General features: G+C 49.5%; 1 protein-coding gene across 6 annotated transcripts in view; it reads right to left on the bottom strand.

The window, feature by feature from the left end:
* Window positions 1-20,184, bottom strand: part of RORC (RAR related orphan receptor C) — a 67,908-nt gene that overhangs the window by 16,064 nt on the left and 31,660 nt on the right. The window lies entirely within an intron of this gene.

The following is a 20,184-nucleotide window of genomic DNA, read 5'->3' as shown; positions in this document are numbered from 1 at the left end:
TGGCTAAATCAGCCACCAGGATTGCGGGTGGAGCCTTTATGTGAGTAAACTAGCTTGGCGCCAACAGCGAGGAAGGATTTATTTTGCCAACTCCCCAGGAAAGTGCTGAGTGTTACGCAGAGTTTGCCCACACAGGGGCACCCTCGTCTCACATTTCCTCCCATGCCCGGATGCCAGAGACTGGCCAGGGCGCTCGCCCCGCTGGATAGCAGTGTGCAGGGATCTCAGGCTGCGGTAACCCGGCCAGCAACTGGCTGCTGGGGCTGTCGCTCAGGCAGCGCACCTCTGCTAGTCCCGCCTCTGCCTTCCACTCAGCTGCCAGGCTCAGCAGGGAGAGAGGGGCAGGACCCAGCCAGGCTCCCAGTGGCCTCGGGAGGGAGAAGGAATGGGGTTGATGTCACAGATGGGGTCACCCTGTGGCCATGCTCCCCTGTGCCAGCCTGCCCCCTGGGCCTAAGCCACACCCCTGTGCCCCACTGCACAGCCCAGCAGCTCTTCTTTCCGGGGGTTAATTATCCAGCCAGAGTAAAGCTCTTCCGCACTGATAAGCACCCTACCCACCCCTCAGAGATTATTGTCACATGATGGCTGGTTACATAACCTGGAGATCATCTCATCATCGGCCGGGGCCCCCTTAACCCCTTCGCAGGCAGCTCCTGCCTGGGCACTCTGCTCGCCAGGGGGGTTTCGTTAGGGAACTGGATTGGCAGCCCTGGGCTTGCATCTGCATGGGCACTCCCCTCTGAGTGCTGGGAACAGAACCCAGGAGTCCTGGCGCCCACCCGCCCTGCTCTAACCACTCAGCCACACTCCCCTCCCAGTGCTGGGAACAGAACCCAGGAATCCTGGCTCCCAGCCTCCCCGGCACACCCTGCTGTAACCACTGCTGAGAAATACCTGGGACAGAGACAAGCCGTCTCAGAAGACATTGAGACACCTAGGATCGTGCAGTAATAAGCAGGGGTGTCCTGTGGGGATCAAGTCTGGATTAAGGCACAAGTACGATAGTCTGTCCTAATGCCCCAGCTGCTAATGCCCCAGCAGAAATTCAGCTTTCATTTAAAAAAGAAAAGTTACTCCTCAAGGATGCACAGAAAAGCTTGAAAACAGGCCCCGAGCGTAACCAATGCCTGCCTGAATCTGCAGACAGCCTACACCAACAGCTCTGAGAGGTGTGAACAGCCTCGTTCCTGGGGACTCCAACTTACTGCTGGCCCAAGGAGGGGCGGGGCTGTGGTTTGGGACGGGGGTATTGCCGTGCATGTGTCAGGCCCCAGACTGCAGTTCATGGAATCTGGTGCAGAGCAAACTTTTCCAAGAAGGGCAACAAAATCTACCACTGAAATAACTCCTGCAAAAACCCCAAGCCTGTCACTGCTAGGGGCTGGCATACAATTTTAAAGGAGGGTCAGGATTGTGAATAAACAGCAAACCAGGGAATTGTGCCCTGCTCATGCGTAAACACCTGGAATCCAACCAGTGTCACTGGGGCTTAGAATTTGGCACCAAGTCCACATGTCTCCGAAGGTCGAGGCCCATGGGCCAAGCAGGGGGTTGGGGGCTCTGCTGACAGCAAGGAGTTTATGGGGACTGACACACTGAGTTCTCTGCTGCTTTGTAGTGGGAATGTGATGCCAAAATTAAGCTGGAAAGTGGGAGAGAGAGGGTATGTGAGGCAGAAGACTGGGAATCTAGTTCCTGGATTCCATCCTCAGCTCTGGGCAGGGAGTGGGATCTAGTGGTTAGAGCAGGAGGGCTGGGAACCAGGACTCCTGGATCTCCAACTCTGGGAGGGGAAGTGGGGCCTAGTGGTTAGGACGGGGCGACGGGGCATCAGGACTCCTGGGATCCATGCTGAGCTCTGGGAGGGGCAGATCCAACAGGGATGAGAAGCAGGACAGCAGCTTCTGTGTCTTCCTGAACCCCCTGGGCCTCTGGCCACGGGGAGCCATGAGCATCAAAGAGCTCCAAGTCCCTCAGTTGAAAGCCCCTCACGAAGGGCCGCGCGTAACCACATCCTGCACCTTCCAGGCCCAACAGCTGCTTTCCCAAGCATCTCCTCCCCGCAGGCAGCCCCCTGGCACCGGCCCAGCTCCTGCGCTGGTTTGCTCTGTGATACGCCAGGCGCCCATTTGGTTTGCTCTTCCTCTCTAGAGCTTCCCTTATCGATGTCCCCTTCCTCCTCCCCCACCCTGCTGCGTAATGAACCCAGGCGATCAGCGCCCTAAATAAGGACCGAGAACTCGTCCCCCCATCGTCTTCGAAACCTCAGCAGGCAGCAGATCGCCTGACGCTAACCCACAACTGGGACGCACCTCCCACCGCGCAGGAAGGCAGAAACTTCTCCAGGGCAGAGAAATCTCACAGCCTCCCCTCCACTGCTCACCACACACCAACAGGTGAAAACCCCTACCTGCTGCTTGCAGGCAGGTACCAGTAAACAACTCCCCATCACCCCCTGGCAGGAGTGAGCTAATGGGGCCACGGGGCGGGGGAAGCACCAAAACTTTCCATCGGCACAAACACGCTGATACAGGGCTTTAAAGGCCCTGTGAGGCTAGCAAATCGCAGGCTCCAGGGCTATTGCACAGGCAGGGGTCAGGAAGGGAGGAGGCCCAACCTGTGGAATTCAAGAGTTGCTTCTCTCCTAGCCTCCTGCCAAAAGCAGGATATGGGACTAGATGGAATTGGCGGGGCTGCAAACGGATCCCGGCTTAGATGGGTCACAATGTTTGATCTGCCCTGTCTAGTCCGCTCCCCTTGGCCTTTTGAGGTGTTATTCAGTCAGGGGGAGGGGGTCAGGGCAAGGTGGGCCCATGGTCTGATCTGGTGCGGTGGGGAGCTGGGAGAGCAGGCGGGACGGAGTGCTGAGATGCCCTGGTGTGGCTGCGGCGAGATGGGCTGAACCTTGCTTGACCCAGGCCTTTCCCCTCGGCCCGGCACAAGCAGCAACACCGATAAAGGGCCAGAGCTCCTAGCCTGCTGCGACCACAGCTGTACAGACCTTTATGACCAGGCTCAGCCACTTGTGACTCGGAGGCACCTTTTGCACCCTGCAGCCCCCTTGTAGCCGCTCTATAAACCATACCCCCTGCTGGGCCGCAGCTCGTTAGAGAGACAACGGTATTCATAGGTTACCCCTTTCGGGATGGATTTATTAACTAAATTAGCAAGGAGCGACCCAGACCGTGGCTGCAAGGAGACCGATGCAAAAAGGAGCACGTTTGAGAACATTTGCAGTTGGCCCTGACCTGAGACACTAAGGCCCTGATCCTTGAAGGGATTTAGGTGCCTAACTCCCATGGGTGGAGTCATAATGGAGACTGACTTCCCCTCTCCAGGTGGGCAGGGGGTACCGTGCGTCTGACCCTCACCCTGCTGCTGCCTGTGGGATCTGTGGGCAAGCTGTGGGATCTGTGGGCAAGCTGCATTCACCAGGACCAAGTACACTCAGATGATCCACGGCACCCCAGAGAATACAACAGGGCTCTGCAGATCATTGAAAAGGAGCAGAGAACTAGCCCAAACCCAGGGACTTCTGCACAGTTACACCAGGGGTTCCTTTGGTCCCAGGACTGCTGCTTTGTGCTTACATCGGTGCGTGCACACCTGCACACTCTCAACCCCCCTTGACCCACTTCTCCCCCCAGCACAGAATTAGCTTGTGGAACTCGCCAAGACAAGATCTCCCTGAAGCCAAGAGCTCCGCAGCATAGCAGAAGGGGCTGGACTCTTATGGGGCTCAAGAAAATAGCCAGAGTTACAATAGTAAGCGCTGGAAGGGATGTCGACTCTCCTGCGTCTGGGCATCATATAAGCCTGGGGTCAGGAAGGGAATTCTTTCAGGTTGCCCTAACGCAGCCAGGGCTCGCTTTTGCGTGCTGATACATTCCTGTATTTCCTTAAACAACACGGGGGCTAGTAAGTTTGTCTGATAACAATCATCCTCTATCCTACGCATTCCATTTCCTCTCTGCAACCACCCACTGCTCAGACCCAACGAGAAGAAAAAACCACAAGCTTCAATTGATTCCCCCCTAACCTCACAACAGAATGATTGTAATTTTTTTTTTTTTGTTTTTGGTCTTTTCTATCTATAGCAAATCAAATCGGTGGGAATGGGCTCAGGGTTTGACTCAGAAACAGGAACCCAGTGCCTGAATTAGTCAAAAAATTCAAAAGCCAGAGAGCAAGCTGCCAGTAACTCTCATTTTCAGGTGATGGCTGATGCCAGTAAATTCGACCTGAGAAAGGTCAGCGAGGTCTCAGGCGAATTCCCCCACAGCAGCCCCATGATTGACGTGTGATGCCCGCGGGTGGCTGAGTAAGAGGATGAAGCCAAGACTTCGGAGGGGAGGAAGCAACAACCCCCCCCCAAAAAAATCCTTTGCTACCAAAAAAGTGCACCGTAACCTGGCTGGGAACCGGCCTCGACCAATGTTCCTGATTTTAACCACTGAGGGGCGTCACCAGGCGGGTCTGTGTCACGCTTCCCGTGGCGTCACGGAAGTTCCACGCGCCCGCGCTGGGGGTGAGGTAGGGCACGTGGAACTTATGGGGGTCACATGGGAACGGGGCAGGGAAAACACGCTAAGTCATGAGATGCGGGTAACGGAGCCGGGAAGCGGATGCAGCGTGGGACACGAAAGCAGGGCTCCGGGAGGCCAATTCTCCCCTCCACAGCCTTGTCCAGACACACGGGCGACAGCGGTTTAACGCGGAGTGTGACGTTCAACCCACTCCGCTAAACTAGTGCAACAGGCCGGGGGGAGGCTGCTCTCGGTCCCGTTTAAACCAGCCTAAGTTGCAACGATTAGGAGCAGGCTCAAGGCACCCATCGGCCGAAGTCAGAGCGTTAATTAACCCAGCACGTGTGCGGGTGACAGGTGGCGGCTGCCACCCCGTCAGCTCCAGGGGCCTCCAAAACCAAAGGCAAGAGTCACTGCAGCTCCAGCTAAAGAGCCAGGGCTGCTATGAGACACATCCCAAGGTGGCCATGTAACATGCATGGACCAGCGGCTCCCATGTAGACAAGGCTCAGTCCCAACTGGGGCTCCCAGCTTTAGCTTGGCTGGCTAGCCGAGTCTCCAAGGCCCACGTCCTCAAAGGGACGCAGGCTCCTGCCAGTGGAAATGAGGAGCCCACAGACCGTTGAGAATCTGGGCCCACAACCCCGCATCTGCCATGATGCCATTTAACCCGCTCCTGCCCCCCCAGGCTCGGGTGGCCCATTGGGGACGGCACAGCCTACTTGAAGCCAGGCTGAGCCACCCCGTGCTTGCTGCTCCTTATGCTGGCTTCGTCTGTCTGAGGGGCCTTCGCTGAGACAGGGCCGGGAGAAGGGAAAGCTCGGGCATGCTCAGCGCTGCTACGGAGCTGAGGGGCGTATGCCCTGCAGAGCAGGCACACTAGAGAGGCACGGAGGTAGAGGGGCCAGAAATGGCCCAAGTCCTCCTGCCCCAGCCCACAGGAGAAGAAGGATGGCCCAGTGGTTAGGGAACTAGGCCAGGTGTGGGCCTAGCTTGACCACACGCTCCCTGGGTGACCTCTGCGGGTCAGCTCCCTGTCGGTGCGAGCCAATAGCCTGCTGCCCAGTGGTGCTGTGCAACGTGCCGTGTTTAAACTCGGGAGGGGAGGGAGCCCAAGCCCAGATGCTATGGGGATGGGCCCAGGTGGAGGGATTTCTCTGTATTCTTTGTCCCCACTTATAAGCTAATTGGTTGGTCACGGCCCTCTCAGTCGCCTCTGCTCCACGGCCTGGAGAGCGACGCGACACGTGAGGACACGGCCGGCCCCCAAGGGGCCCCAATCTCACACTGGAGCCCCTGGGTGCTATCACAATATGTAGACTAAACTCTGAGGATCCCTTGCAAAACTCTCAGAGCCTACTCAGGTGTTCACACTAATTGGGGAGCAGGGGAAACTAGTGGTTAGAGCAGGGGTCTCCAGGGTTCTTGTCCCTGCTCTGGGGGGCAGTGGGGTCTAGTGGTTAGATCAGGAGACTGGTAATCAGGACTCCGGGGTTCTTTTCTCAGCTCTGGGAGGCAGCAGGGTTGAGTAGCTAGAGTAGGGTGGGAGTCAGGACACCTGGGTTGCATTGGCCGATAAATTACTGAGCAAGCTGCTCCCCACTTCCCTGTGCTGCAGCTTACCCACCTGTAAAATGGGGCTCGTGAGACTCACGTAAGGGTTACAAAGTGCTTTGAGATCCCCAGCTGAAGGTCACTCCTGGCCTGTATAATGCTGAGCAGCCACTGGCTTACTTGCCCCCAGTCAGCAGCTGAGGCTTTTAGACCTGGCGGATCCATACTTTAACTGGTGGTTTAACCCGCCCACCCCCAGCACGCACTCCCCCTGCCCCACTTTTCAAAATCAGGTGGCCGTGGGGGGTCGCATTTCGAGCTGTGGGGCGCACAGGGCTGTTTAGGGGTGATCCCCGCGCTGAGTTCCAAGAAAGATCAGCCTATTTACATATTAATAGAAAACAGAAAACCGTCCATGCAGCAGCCACCAGGAGGAGGGGCTGGTTAGATCACAGGTTGATTTGGAGCTAGATGTGCTTCCCTTCCCCACTCCTCCGGGCCGCGCTTCAGGTCTTGGGCAGAACCTATGGGGCTTTCGGGACCTACCAGGAAAGCCATGGCCAGCAAAATAATCCTAGCCCTGCACACGCCCTTTTTGGCCCTTGGATCTCACTGCACTTTGCATGAGGAGGGAATGCTTCAGGTGGGGAAACTGAGGCACAGAGCATGCATGAGACTTGCCCAAGATCACACATATTGACAAAACTGGACATAGAATCCATGAGTCCTGTTGCCCTGCCTCCCTCCTGCTCTAACCACTAGGCACCGCTCCCTTCGCAGAGCTGGGAAGAGAACCCAGGAGTCCTGTCTTCCAGCCGGCTGCTCTATTAGACCCCTCTGTGTATTTAATGTCAGATAAATACTGATGGTGTCAATAACTTTAATTGCTGAAAACTAAGATTTACCTTCACACCCGAAGGCCAGAATTAAACTCCTTGATCTCAGATTTTGGTGCCCAACGTGACCTGCTTTGCTGAAGGTGATGAACAGCCGCAAACCACAACAGCTCAGCACCTTTGCAAACCAGTCCCCTTGCACAGCGGTGGCTCCGGATGAAATGCGGACGCCCAATGTGAGGGGTGGAAACGTCGCCCTCGACATCCGAGCAGAATCTGTCGGAAGGGGCAGGGCCAGGAATCCTGGGTTCCTTCCACAGGTCTGGGAGCGAAATCTACTGATTAGAGCAGGGGACTGGGAGTCAGGATTCCTGGGTTATACTGTCAGCGCTGGGAGAGAAGTCTCATGGGTCCAGGAGTCAGGACTCCAGGATCCCCTCCCTAGCGCTGCTGCTGACTTTGCCGTGTAACTTCACACGAGTCACTGCGGCGGCCTGTGCCTCGGTTTCCTCATCTGAAACGGGTGACGGTAACCTTCAGCGGCACAGCCTTAGCCATGTTTGCAGGGAGGATGCCTGGCTGCCAGGGGAACGTGGGCGTGGGGTGGTGGTATTACACGAGGCTCAGTTAATACCAGGTGACTGATCTGTCCTAACAAAACGTTACAGAACCGGGGCCAAGGCAGACTTGTAAACCAAAACTGAGCAACTCCTCCGTCCTGGAGGAAAACCAGGGGCAGGGCAGGGCGGGGTGGAGGAGGGTTATCCCCTGTGCAAGCAGATGCCCCTCCCCTCACTTGGCACGAACAGGGGCTGGCTTCCCTGCCTGGCGGAGGAAACCAAGCTGAGCTGCAGGCTCTTCACAGGCAGGGCGATCACTGCTGGTTTGTTGATAGAAAGCAGCCCTTGGCGGAGTCACAAATAGAACCCAGGAGTCCTGACCCTCTGCTCTCACCACCAGACTGGACCAAACTTCCTTCCAGAGCCTGGAACAGAACCCAGGACTCTTACCTCTCCCCCTCCCCTTCCCCCATCCCTTGCTCTACTCACTACACTCTCTTCTTTCCCAGCAACCCCCCGCAACAGGCCTGTCCAGTCTCTGTCCCCCGCTCCCCAGCCAGGGCTAAAGAGCTGCCAATCTGAGGGCTGAGTGACTCCGACAGGGCTGGCTGCCTACTCGAATGCAGGGCGCGGCCCAGTTCAGAGAGGGCAGGTGCCCGTCTGCTGTGCCGGCCAGCTCCCTGCTTGCTGCCCGCGTGGCATGGAGCCAGGGCAGTCCGGTAGCCCCGTCTCCCTGCTGCCTCGCAAGAAGACAGGACAAAGCCAGCGGCTGCCGTAGGGCTGAGCCCTGCCCACATGCACCTTCCGCCACCCCATCTGCTCGCCATGGAGGGGCCCAAGTTGGAGCCCTGCAAAGAGAGGCCGCGGCTGGAGCTTAGCCGCAGTGCTGGTGCCGGCCGCGAGGCAGGAGGAGACGGCATGCCTGGAGCCAGGTGACACCGGGCGGGTCAGGCCTGGGACTCCCTCCTGCCACGGGGAACTTGCAGCCTGACACGCGCAGCCTTCCTGGCCTCCCGACAGACCCCTCGGGGGAATTTAACTCTCAGAGGCCAGGGGCAGAGAATGCTAACGAAGCTAAAGGGGGGTAGCTTGAGTCCATTATGTAGGGTGGGCGCAGAAGCTGAAGCAGGAAGGCAGCATGGCCTAAGGGACAGAGTCCTGGAGCGAGGATCCACCTACATTGCACACACAGCTGTGACCGCAGCATGCGGAGAGAACCCCTGGGTTAGCTTTGATCTCGCCAGCACAAACACCAGTGGCAGCAGGAAGCCCTGGATGCCGCTCGAGGATGTCCCCAGGCTCCCCAGCGTCCTTGAACAACCCCCCCCCCATGGGCAGCGTCCCTGCCGTTGGCACTGGAGCCGGCTAGATCAAAGCCAGTAGGGGTATGCCTACATGTGATGCAGTCACGCCTCTGACTGCAGCGTAGGCAGATTCTCAGACTCAAGAGATCTGGGGTCTATTCACAGCTCTACTGCTGGGTGACCTCAGGCGAGCTATTTCCCTGCCCCGTGCCTCAGTTTCCCCATATGTAAAATGGGGTTAATGATCCTGACCTCCTTTGGAAAGGGCTTTGAGATGTACTGGTGAAAAGCTCTCCCCAGGAGCTCTCTTATCTAGTTAAGTGCATGGGGAGGGATCATTACTGTTTTCTCCTTGAAATCAGCAAAGATGACAGGCCGTGACCTAACAAGGCACTGTTTGCGACTCTGCCACCTGGACTGGCTTTAGAAAGCAGCCTGCAATACCCTCCGGCACATCTCTCCAGTGCCGTAGCCGCCCTGCCATGACACCCATGGGCTCTCAGTGTCACCAGGCTGGAGAGAAAGGCAAAACTGCTCTTCCTCGCACACCTCGATGGGGATGCCCGTGAGGAAGCATCAAGAGGTGTGTTTTTTTACTTCTCTTGCTCGGCAAACTAACTCAGTGCGTGGCCCAGGCTGGGCTGTTTGAGTAAAAGTGACTTATTGGAATGGGTTTGAGTGTCCACAAGGGCGGGGTGACTTGTTAACACTTTCCCCACATTAATCAAACTGAAAACAGCCGATTATGAACTCTCAGCGATGTCAAGGCACATTCCACGCCCCCAACTAGTTACTCAGCTTTCTGGGTGTCTGCAGAACAAAGCAGATCCTGAGATCTGGGGGCCCTGTGAGTCCCACAGCTTCAAAAACAGGCCCACAGGGTCTAGACGTGGAGGCGGTGTCTCGGGCTGGGTTTCCCCCCCTAGCCCCCCCCAGCTTAAAAAGATTGGGGTTTTTTTTAGTTTAGGTTTGGAGACTGAGACAGCGCCTCAGACAGATGTTGTTCTGGGGGTGCCAAACTGGTCAGGGCAGACAAGATGGGCTGCAGAAAAAAGGCAAATAGCGTCATCCCCCCGCCCCACTTTTGAGGGTAAGGAACCTCCCACGGGTCGGCTGTGCAAAAAAATCACAAGTTTAGGGCCAGTGTTTATTGATAGCCCTGGCGGTAGGCAGCCTCTTTCGCTGTCATATCCAGGGGCCAGGTCCTCCAAAAAGCACAGCTCTGAAGTCCCCAGCTCCCACTGACCCGCTTACAGCCAGGTTTTGCAAGCAGCTGGTTTTCCAAACCCAATACACTGAGCACTCCTGAAAATCCAGCCATTTATTTTGGTCTCTAAGTGGGCACTGAGCTGGTTTTAAATATCTGGCCCCCAGGTGGGTCACTCATCCCCACTATTATTTCTTGAAAGTCTTTGTTACTGACAGGTTTGAAATAAAATTGCAGCAAAGCTAAAAGTTGAAATAAAAAACAAAAAAACAGCCCCCAAAACCCAGCCACAAGCAGGATGTTGACGACGAAAAATGGAGAAAGTCCACTGAGACCCAGCTATCTGCTATTGACGTTATGTGAAAGGCACCCGGCTATCATGGCAATGGGGGTTACGAAGATAAAACAGGTTAGACCAGCAGACAGGCAGATAGACAGATAGATGAAGTAGATAAACTAGATTAGACAGACAGAGTTTAAAATAAAAATTGAAGGTATGCTGAATCCAGATAAATTATGAATAATGGGGAGATTGGGCAGCACATAATGACTCCCCAGTGAATATTAATGGTGTGTCAATTGCCTACCTCTACAAACTGGGCTAGTGCTGAAAAAAATCTGGTCATCTGTTAGCAAAAATAATCCTCATTCATCGACTAAATACTGTCTACAGGTCTTTTGTTGTCTGTCTCAGTTTTGTCCCTGCTTAGGCAATGCAAGATTTCTCTATATATTAGCTATAAAATTAACAAACCAATCGAAAGCTTTTTTAAATTCACAACAGAAAACAGCTGAAAGATTCTTCCAAGTGAATTTTGCACATAAAAAATGACGACACTTTACAGGTTTGTCAGCACTAAAAAGTTGTACCAATTTGGGGAAGAAGCTATCCCAGTGTTAAGGTACCTTTATACTGTACCAGCATAACTGCACCCACACTACGGGTTATATTGATATAACTACATCTGCAAGCAAGCAAATCAGTCAATCACACTCCAAACCAACATAAATTATACTGGGACAATTTTGAAGTGTAGACTTGGGCTAAGAGGGAAGCAGCATGCTAATTAGATAGCAGAAGCTTAAGAAACGTGCAATTAACATAGGCAGCAAGATGCTGCACTCAGCAGTGTCTACTTTCCATTGTGTATTTTCCAAAAGTTTTGACACAGAGGGGTTTTTATTTATTTATTTAGGACGTGAGTCTGATCAATCCAGCATCTTGCTCTAAAGTTTAACCATTCCTTTCTGTTCCTTTTACATGCAAAGGGAACAGCACAGTTATTACCCTTTGACAAAAGTCTCGGTTGTGCCTTTGCATCTGAAGATGTTTTACTGATATAAAATAAAAACATTGTAGAATGATGCTGTTTCTCTTACTAAATTCAAGTTTCAACGCTGCAGGATCATGCATTTAGTTTGGGGCAGATTCTCAAGTGGTCTGCACCCGCAATAGGGGAGAGATTTCCCCAAAAGACCTCAGCTTTTATTTAGGCACCAAAATAAAGACCCGATTTTCCAGAATTCAGCACCTACAGGAGCTCAACTGTATTGAAAATCTGGCTCTAAATTCCACACAAATTAGAAATTAAGAGCCAGATCCCAGAGCCAATAAAGCGAGGCGGACATCACATCAGCTGAGGATTTGGTCCGAAGAATTTTTAAACACCCACTATACACAAGAAAGATGTACATAGCTCATAATAATTGATAGATCGTGTTGTTTTTCCATAGCCGTTGCTCAGAGGGGCTAAGAGTCGTTTTGGTTTGACTATGAAACTTCATTGTCAAACAGTTCATAATCTCGTATCATCAAAAAGCAACTGATGTTAAGCAAACCGATGTTTGAACACAATGGAGGAGTGAAGAGCTGACAAAGATGTGTATCTTGCTAAACCACCATAATGTGGTGTTTAATTAACACACAATAATTATTCTATAAAGTCAAACTCATTTATGTGAAAATGAAAGCAATTGCATAACTGTGCGCAAGATATGGATCTGCTTAATTCTTAAATAAAGTTTTAATAATCAGCATATTCTAATGAATACAACACTGCTTCACTACTGTTAAATTGACTGCATGTTTAGGAGTCTCATTTTCCCTCTGAGTATTTATTTTTATTTTGCATCTCAAACATTTTTTAAAAATTTACATTAAGTACTACACTAATTAGAAAAATGTTTAGCATTGATACCAGCTGGATTTGAGTAGGACTTAATTAGTCTTTATAATTGAATTAAAAGGACCACTAGGATCTCACTCCCCACTAACAGATCCTCAAATATTCTGTGAAAATGAAATTTATTCACAACATAGCAGGTGGCTTTTATTAACAAAGTCAACTTTTTGCATTCTGCTGTGTTATTAAACAGCAACAGGCTGAGATATACATTCAGGATATTTTTGTACTGTCCAAAACCTAATTGTGTTGTCCCAACTTTTCCGATCGATGCAGATTTGAAATACTTCTTGGAAAGAAGTGAAAAGATTTTAAGTCTTATTTGTTCCATCTTATTAATTTGGGGATTTTGAACACATATAAACACCTTCAGTCAGTTAAGGCAAGAGATGAATTGACCGAGATCAGAGGTTTATTTCAGTAACAGATTGAATCAGACACTAAAAAAAGAAACCCAAAAAGTTATGACACACAAAACCAGATTTTCATGGGCTCAGCACCCGACGCTGTGACCTTGTCTGAAGATCTAGCCATTTAGTTTGCTGTCTAAATATTTTTGGTGCCCAAAGTTTGTTTTATTTTGCTTCTGGGTAGTAATCATTTGTGGCTGTAACTCTAATTAATTTTAGAGCCATTTTGCACGGGCATTTTTTAAAATTGTGGTTTAAACTGAAATAAATAATAATAATTAAATTGATGCTGGGGTCTTTTGGAAAATTCTGACCTTAGTCAATTTCAAAATAGACCCAGCAAGACACACACACACTAGGTCCTCTACAGAGAGAATTCAGATTGAGAATGCAGCAATCTCTAGGACACTTCTCTGAGAAAGTTAATTTGTCTCTTTTATTACTGACTGATTTGCTTCGCTCTTTCTCGCTAGTGACTTGGAGTGATCAATCACTAGAGTATCTGAGCCCCTATCATTCTGAGATCAGGAAGCTCAGCCCTTCACAGGATCAGGTCCCTTATTTGCTGAAAAGAATTCAGAACCATGCCGAAGCATCAACAATCAATCTATGCTCAAACCCCATACTGCAAACGCATTTCCCCTCTGCCCCCCACAGCCTCCACACTCACAGAAAACTATAATTGTTCCACAGATCCTGGCCAGGCTGACTCCCCCAGTCACAAGATTGGGCTGTGGTAGACAAAGAGTTCATGTCAGAAAGTTCATGTCAGAAAGGACCATTATGATCCTCTATTCTGGTCTGACCTTTTGCATCACTTCTGATTGAGCAGGACCTTATCTTTTAGAATCAATGAGGAGTCTGGTGGCACTTTAAAGACTCAACCTTATCGTTTAGAAAGGCATCCAGTCTTGATTTGAGAACTTCCACAAGATGGAGAAGCCACCACAGCCCTGGGCAAACTGATCCAATGGTTAGTACCCTCCCTGCTAAAAATGAGCACTTATTTCTAGTCTGAATTTGTCTAGCTTCAGATTGCAGACACTGGATTTAATTCTGCTTTTTTTCTGCTAGATTAACCAACTACCTACAATCAAAAATCTCTTCCCCAGTTGGTCGTAATCAAGATACCTCTTAATCTTCTTGTGGATAAATGAATAGATTGAGCTTCTTCAGTTTCTCTCTCTCTCAGGCAAGTTTTCCAGAGTTCAACCCATTCTTGTAATTCTACTCCTTACTCTTACACTATAACCCTGCGTATACTCTTACACTATAACTATCCCCCTTCTCAATCACCAGATCTAATCAATCCTCTAAATCATTTGGTCACCAGACCTTAAATCATTTCACCAGATCCCAGGGGACTCTGATTCTAGAAGTCACATCATCACATCCTCTGTGTGTAATATGAAGAAATAATAATACTCCTAGATCTTACCTAGCACTTTTCATCCATAGACCTCAAAGCATTTTATATCGGAGGGGAGAATATAATTATTTCCTCTTTGCAGAGATAAAATCGTGCATCAAAAATAAATTTGTCTGCAAGCACATTTGGATTCTGGTGGGGCTGGAGGTCTAGTCCGGTCTAGCCAGGAGGCAGAATCTGGCCCCAAATCGCTACCATTTCTAAGAAAGAACGAACAAACTGCTAGTGGAAGTATTCCTTGTAAATCTTTTGCAAATCTTTTATAGCCCGTATTCATCCAATTCATATTGCATCTGATTTGAACATGGCTTCTACTGTAAGAGCTGTAGCCCTGGATCTTACTGGAAATATACACGTAGTTGGAGATGAAATTTGACAAAATATGCGCTCAGATTAAGAGACAACAGTGGCATTTCACTTACTGCTACGAACCCCACTCCTCTCTGTCCCACCCTGACAACTGACGGGCTTTGGAAAAAAACACTGAGTATTTCTCTGACTATGGCATCACTAATTGAAATGTGGGAAAGGAAGGGAGATGTATTTTAAAAGCAGTTTCGGGTTTAAGAACCCAACGCATCAATATAGTCTCTGAAACCTCAGCTCTTGCTACCACCCTTTATTCTTCTCTCTGTATGTATCTGTTTATCGCTTCCCTTCAAAGCAAAACTCTCCCAATGAATACACTTTCATTATATTCTCAGTGCTTCAGATAAGAGGCTTGAATATCACTGACAAGGAAACTATACTTTGTCCAAGAGTTAAATATATTTGCGTTAACTGATCACAGGAGATGAAATCACTTTCGCAAATCAGTTCAAACTACGTTATTACAATTGCTTTCACTATAGAACAACATTTCAAATACCCTGATTCGGGGCACGGCTAGCTAGTTTAGTCACTTCTATATATTGCCTTTAGGAAACTGCAATGGTTATTGGGATTCACAACACTGAGAGAAAACCACACAACAAAGAAGATGCAGTCTGGGAACCGGTTATCCTAAGAGCTTTGAATTCTTAGATCAGTGGAAATTCTACCAGAGCTAAGACAGAATTCAGCTGTATCTACTTCTTGGGTTACACACACGCTAAACCACACCACAAACGCTACAATCCCCAGGCAGAAAACGTGTAGCAAAACTCATATAATCTTTGTGTTCTGCCTCGGTACCACACCTAGTACCACGGTGACTGGGGCTCCTGGGTGCAACCACAATACACATAATTTTAAAGACTACAAAACGTCTTCAATGGAAGTTAAAGGCACTCAGCGCTATGCAGAATCAGGCCCTATCATCAGATTTCCAGTTCTACATGCCTCCCAGGCTGGATAAAAATCAATGACTTAAAAAATACCTTAAAAAAATTGTATTTTTAAATTTAAATTAAAGACAGGTACATTTTTTCTTAAAGTGAACTATTTAAAAATAAATTTGCACCTATGTTAAGACCTACACTCATTATAATCTATTAAAATCATTTCAATGAAATGCAGAAAATAATATTAAGCAGTACGCAGCTGCCAAATTTTAAAGAAAGTCAAACCACTGAACTCGTGTAAGTCACCGGCTAAGCGCCTGCAACCAGAGTTTGAAGTCGTTCTAAATCAGCTTTTGACAGCAGCAACCTCTTGAGCACAGGCAGAAAGAACACTTTCGTCATTTCTGTTTATTCAATGGCTAGTTCACTCAAAGTTAAGAAACCAACTGGGAGCTGACAAAGCAGGAAAGCTTGTTTTCCCTTTTCCAATCTATGAATAAAAGCTAAGGTGTGAGAGGACAAACTCTATTAGTTCTAAAATCTTCCAGGAAAATCAGTTAGTTTGAAATACAAAACATGTTTTGATTCACATATTTTTGTTTCTTATGAATACAGCACATTTAAAGGTATTTTTATTCAACTAACTGTAAAAAAATGGAAAACCCTGCTTTTATGCATTTTTGTTTGAATTGCAATTTCCATCCATATATAACTTGACACAAATCATGAATAAAAAATTAATCACATACAGTAAATGAGAAATGCATCACTCACCATTTTCTAACATCATAAAAAATGTAAAATCTGAATAAAAGTAAGTTAAGTGCTATAAATAAATTGCTTAAATAAATGCATGTAGATATAGTGTAGCCTCCTGGCTCAAACAGCACCAACTTTTTTGTGAAGGCTATATTTAGTTGCAAAGCAAAATGTTTTAATGGTTACTAACCAATGAGAATCAATTTTTCTTTAGGAAGATAACTGAAAGGGACAAACACAAAGCACAATTAAACTTGATTATTTAAATTAAGGTTTCCTATTTGCTGATTTAAACCATGATTAAAAGTGGTGATTTTAATCGCTTCTATTTAAATCAATCCACCTGATGTCTCCCCATTTTCTACACACGCAACAAATAAAACCTCAAAGCAATTCTACTGAAACTACACAAATACCCGGAACACACTTAGAAACAGTATTATGAGTTGCAATCTTTTTTTTTTTTTCTGGTAACACAAAATATTAATTGAAAAAAACCCTCAACACATCTTGAAGCAAAAGATTTGGGGCAGATCCTCAGAGTGTATAAAGCAGGTTGTTACCTTGATTTCAATGGAATGACACTGATCTACACCTGCTAAGGATTTGGCCCATTGTTTCTCAGAAGGCTCTTGGAAAGAAAAAAGGATCTGAAATTTCCTATCGCAAATTTACAGAGATCCTGTAAGTCACTGCATCTAGGGAAAGCCGAGTCAGGCCTGTATCTCGGGGCGTGGGGTTTGAGGTTTATCATTTTTAAATTCACCAATTCTGAAAACACACAAATTACTGGAACAGCCAATTATTAATTGGAACATTTTTTAAGAGAAGAATGAAGTGGGCTGGGAGCCCAGCAGAGGTATCGGATAAGTAATAGGGGATAGTAAATGTAAAGAAGCAGAAACTGATAAGCTGATTTTTCCCATATACTATCTGTACTCAGGAGCCCCAGTTATAGAGCAGGACCCAGTTGTGCTGGGCGCTGCACATTATTATTTATTAGGTGTACTACGGTAGCACTAGAAGCCCCAGCCACAGACTGCAACCCTGCCGTGCAGGGCGCGGTATAGACACAGAATAAACATTTGAATCCCTTTGCTTGGTGGGTTGATTTTACGTCTGTGGTTCCGACAGTAGTGTATTCGCTCTGCCCAGGTATATACAACACACACCAGAAGATTAGAGGGAAGAAAACAACAACAAACCACTAAAACAGATTTTCTGAGGCGCCCCCTCTCCGCAGCGCAGCGCGGCTTCTGTTATTCTCCAGGGACACTGCTGGGGGCTGAGTGCTTGGAAGTCGCTGGGAAGGTCTGACAGCCTGGGAGCCTGATGGAAGGACTGGCCAAAGTCCTGGAGAGAGTGGACCCTAGGAGGCTCGGTGGGGTCTCCCTGCCTTTGGCCTCTAGGAATCTCTAGCTTCGGGCTGCTCATTGCTCATTGGGAGCAAGGTCTGAAAAGCAGCCCACAGTTGTTATTAGGGCCCTCTCTGCTTGGGGTTGCTGCTCCCACGCCCTCAGATGGCTACAGGAAACCATCTCCTGCCACCCACAGACACACGCGGTGGAATGGGGCAAGTTATGTCATCAAAGGAACAGCAACGGGCGAGGGTGGGCCTGGAACCGGTTTTGACCGCAAGTGGCAGAGGGACGCAGGAGAGTCCCACAACAGCCGGGCAGGCAGACAGGCAGGGAGGAAGACTGCGTTGGTGAATAGGGCTCCGATCCTGCACTAGCTAAACCAGCCCAGGCCAGATCCTCAGCCAGCGTAAACTGGGGCAGTTAAAACTAAATTAACCCAGCTATGGAGATTGGGGATCTGGCGGTAGTTTTGTGACTGTTTTCAGGGGGAGGAGGTTCAAATCCACCAGGCTCCACTGCCTTAGAAGAAACTGCACCTCCCTGCAAAGGGGAATCTGGCTACTGACTGCTGAGCATCACTAGCCACAAACCAAGGAAGGAAAGAGCCCATTGGGCTGATGATCAGAGATTTCTGCAGCTCTTGCTTTGCCTTTCCTGGCCAGAGTAGTTAAAGGCACTGACACTTCTGACCGCCCCAGCCTGGGAGTAGCGCATGAATTGAGCGAAAGGATGGTGAACAGAGAGCCAGACCACAGAGTCCCTCAGCAGATCAAAAAAACCTTAATCAGCAACTTTCCCTCCACCTCTTCAGCACTAACCTGTACGCGTGGCATCGAATGCAGAAAACCCACAACCCTCCCTTCCCGCCCCGAGGTTCCGTTTCGCCTGCTGCCAGGGCTCTCCGCAGGCAGTGGCTGCAAGGGGGTGAGGGGCAAAGGGTCTCCAGCTCAGGTGGGCTGAGCCGAGTCAGAGCTGTGGTGGCTGGTTGAACCTGGAGCTGAGAGAAAGCCCAGCCCCACCTAGACTTCTACAAGGGGCCGGGAGGCTGTTTGTGGCTGGCTGGGGTGGGCTCTTTTGAAAGGAACTGTTCAGAAAGTTGTTTAAACAAAATTCCCCTTGAGCTAGTCTGAGCTGAAGGCACGAGCTAACACAAGCTCCAAACCCAGCTGAATTTCCGTGCCGGGAGTGAGCGCTGACCCAAGGAGGCAGCCGGGGGCGGGGGGAGTGGGGGGGTGGGGGTGGGTAAGGTTTCATGATCTGGGCACAACACTGGGAGCCAGGATTCCTGGGGTCCATTCCTGCCTCTGAGCAACAGTGTGGCCTAGAAGTTAGAAGGGGACAAAGGGAGCCAGGATTTGTGGGGTTTATTCCAGGCTCTGAGAGGCAGCCTGGCCTTTGTTCTTAGAGCAAGACTGGAAGCCAGGACTCCTGGGTTCTATTCCCTGCTTTGCCCTCGACTTGCTATGCAATCTTGGGGAGTCACTTCCCCGATCAGTGCCTCAGTTTCCCCTTCCACACTTTGCCTGTTTTGTCTATTTAAAGACTGTGAGCTCTTGGGGCAGGGTCTGTCTCTCTCTCAGTGTTCATGGAGCATCTACCACAATGGGGCGGAGATCTCAGCTGGGGCCGTGAGATGCTATTGAAATATAAATAAATAATCATCATAGGTGGTGAAGTGGGACAAGGTTACAGGTTTCCCACGATCAATGAGCGCTCTACAGAGTATTTGCAGCCTGAAGAGAGGTCAGCGTTGTGTACGTGGGGCAAAAAGGAACAAAGATATCCACCCTCCCCAAAGGAGTTCAATTGTTCCAAACCCCTAAATTCATCCGCTGTTTGTTTGTTTGTTTTTTAAAAAAAACGTTAGAAACACAAACCATCAGATTTCCCTCCGTCATGGGCAAGAAACAGTTTTCAGGGCCAGGGAATGGATGTGACAAATTGCCAGGCTAGCGAGATCACAAACATTGGCCAGACCCGCATGGGTGTAGGGGTCCCCCAGCACAGATTGTACTGGATTGGGACTTTAAGTACCTGTGGGCTGGACTCCTGCTCAAGGTCGCTGCCAGGGGGGTTGCAGTGTAGGGGTGTTTTCGAGCTCAGACTATGGCTGAAGGAATATGATTGCATTCTCAGTGGTGTCTACACTATATCTACATGGGCCATTCCTTTATCTATTTTAGGTTCATTAATTTCTTTTTTGTATATTTTTATTTTGCCTTGTCGATTTTAGGGTCTGCTAAAAGCCTGTGAGAGGGGTGTGACATCGGACATTCAACACAATTTCACTGGGGTTTTAAATTAGACCATTTGTTCCACTCGCACAGGGGAGAAAATGGAACAACGTGCTGGGCCAGAACCCCAACTGGCGTAAATGGACGTAGTTCCTTTGATGTCAATGGGCCACATCCCCAGCTGATTCCACTGACGTCAATGGAACAGATCCTCAGCGTGAGTAAAATAGCACAGCTCCATTGACGTCAATGGGCCAGCCCCCTAACTGGTGTCAATCCACATCGCCCCATTGACACCAACGGGGCAGATCCCAGCCAACTGTGGATCAACCTCGCGCTGCTGACTTAGACGGAACGACACTGATTCACATCAGCCGAGCACCTGGCCTAGTGCGTCTAAAAAACATCCCTGAAGAGTTAGTGACGTAAGACCAGGCTGGGAGCCTGGGTGGGAATTCAAAGGTTCTACAGGTGAGGAGATATTTGTTCCCCTGGGGCCAAATGCCTAATCCTTCAGGGCGGGGGGAAGGGGGATCTCCAATACTGGGCCTAGACT

This window comes from Caretta caretta, chromosome 24 (genome assembly GCF_965140235.1).
Source record: "Caretta caretta isolate rCarCar2 chromosome 24, rCarCar1.hap1, whole genome shotgun sequence".
Taxonomy (NCBI): Eukaryota; Metazoa; Chordata; order Testudines; family Cheloniidae; genus Caretta; species Caretta caretta.
Note: the sequence above shows the minus strand (reverse complement) of the source record. Positions and strands in the feature narration are given on the sequence as shown.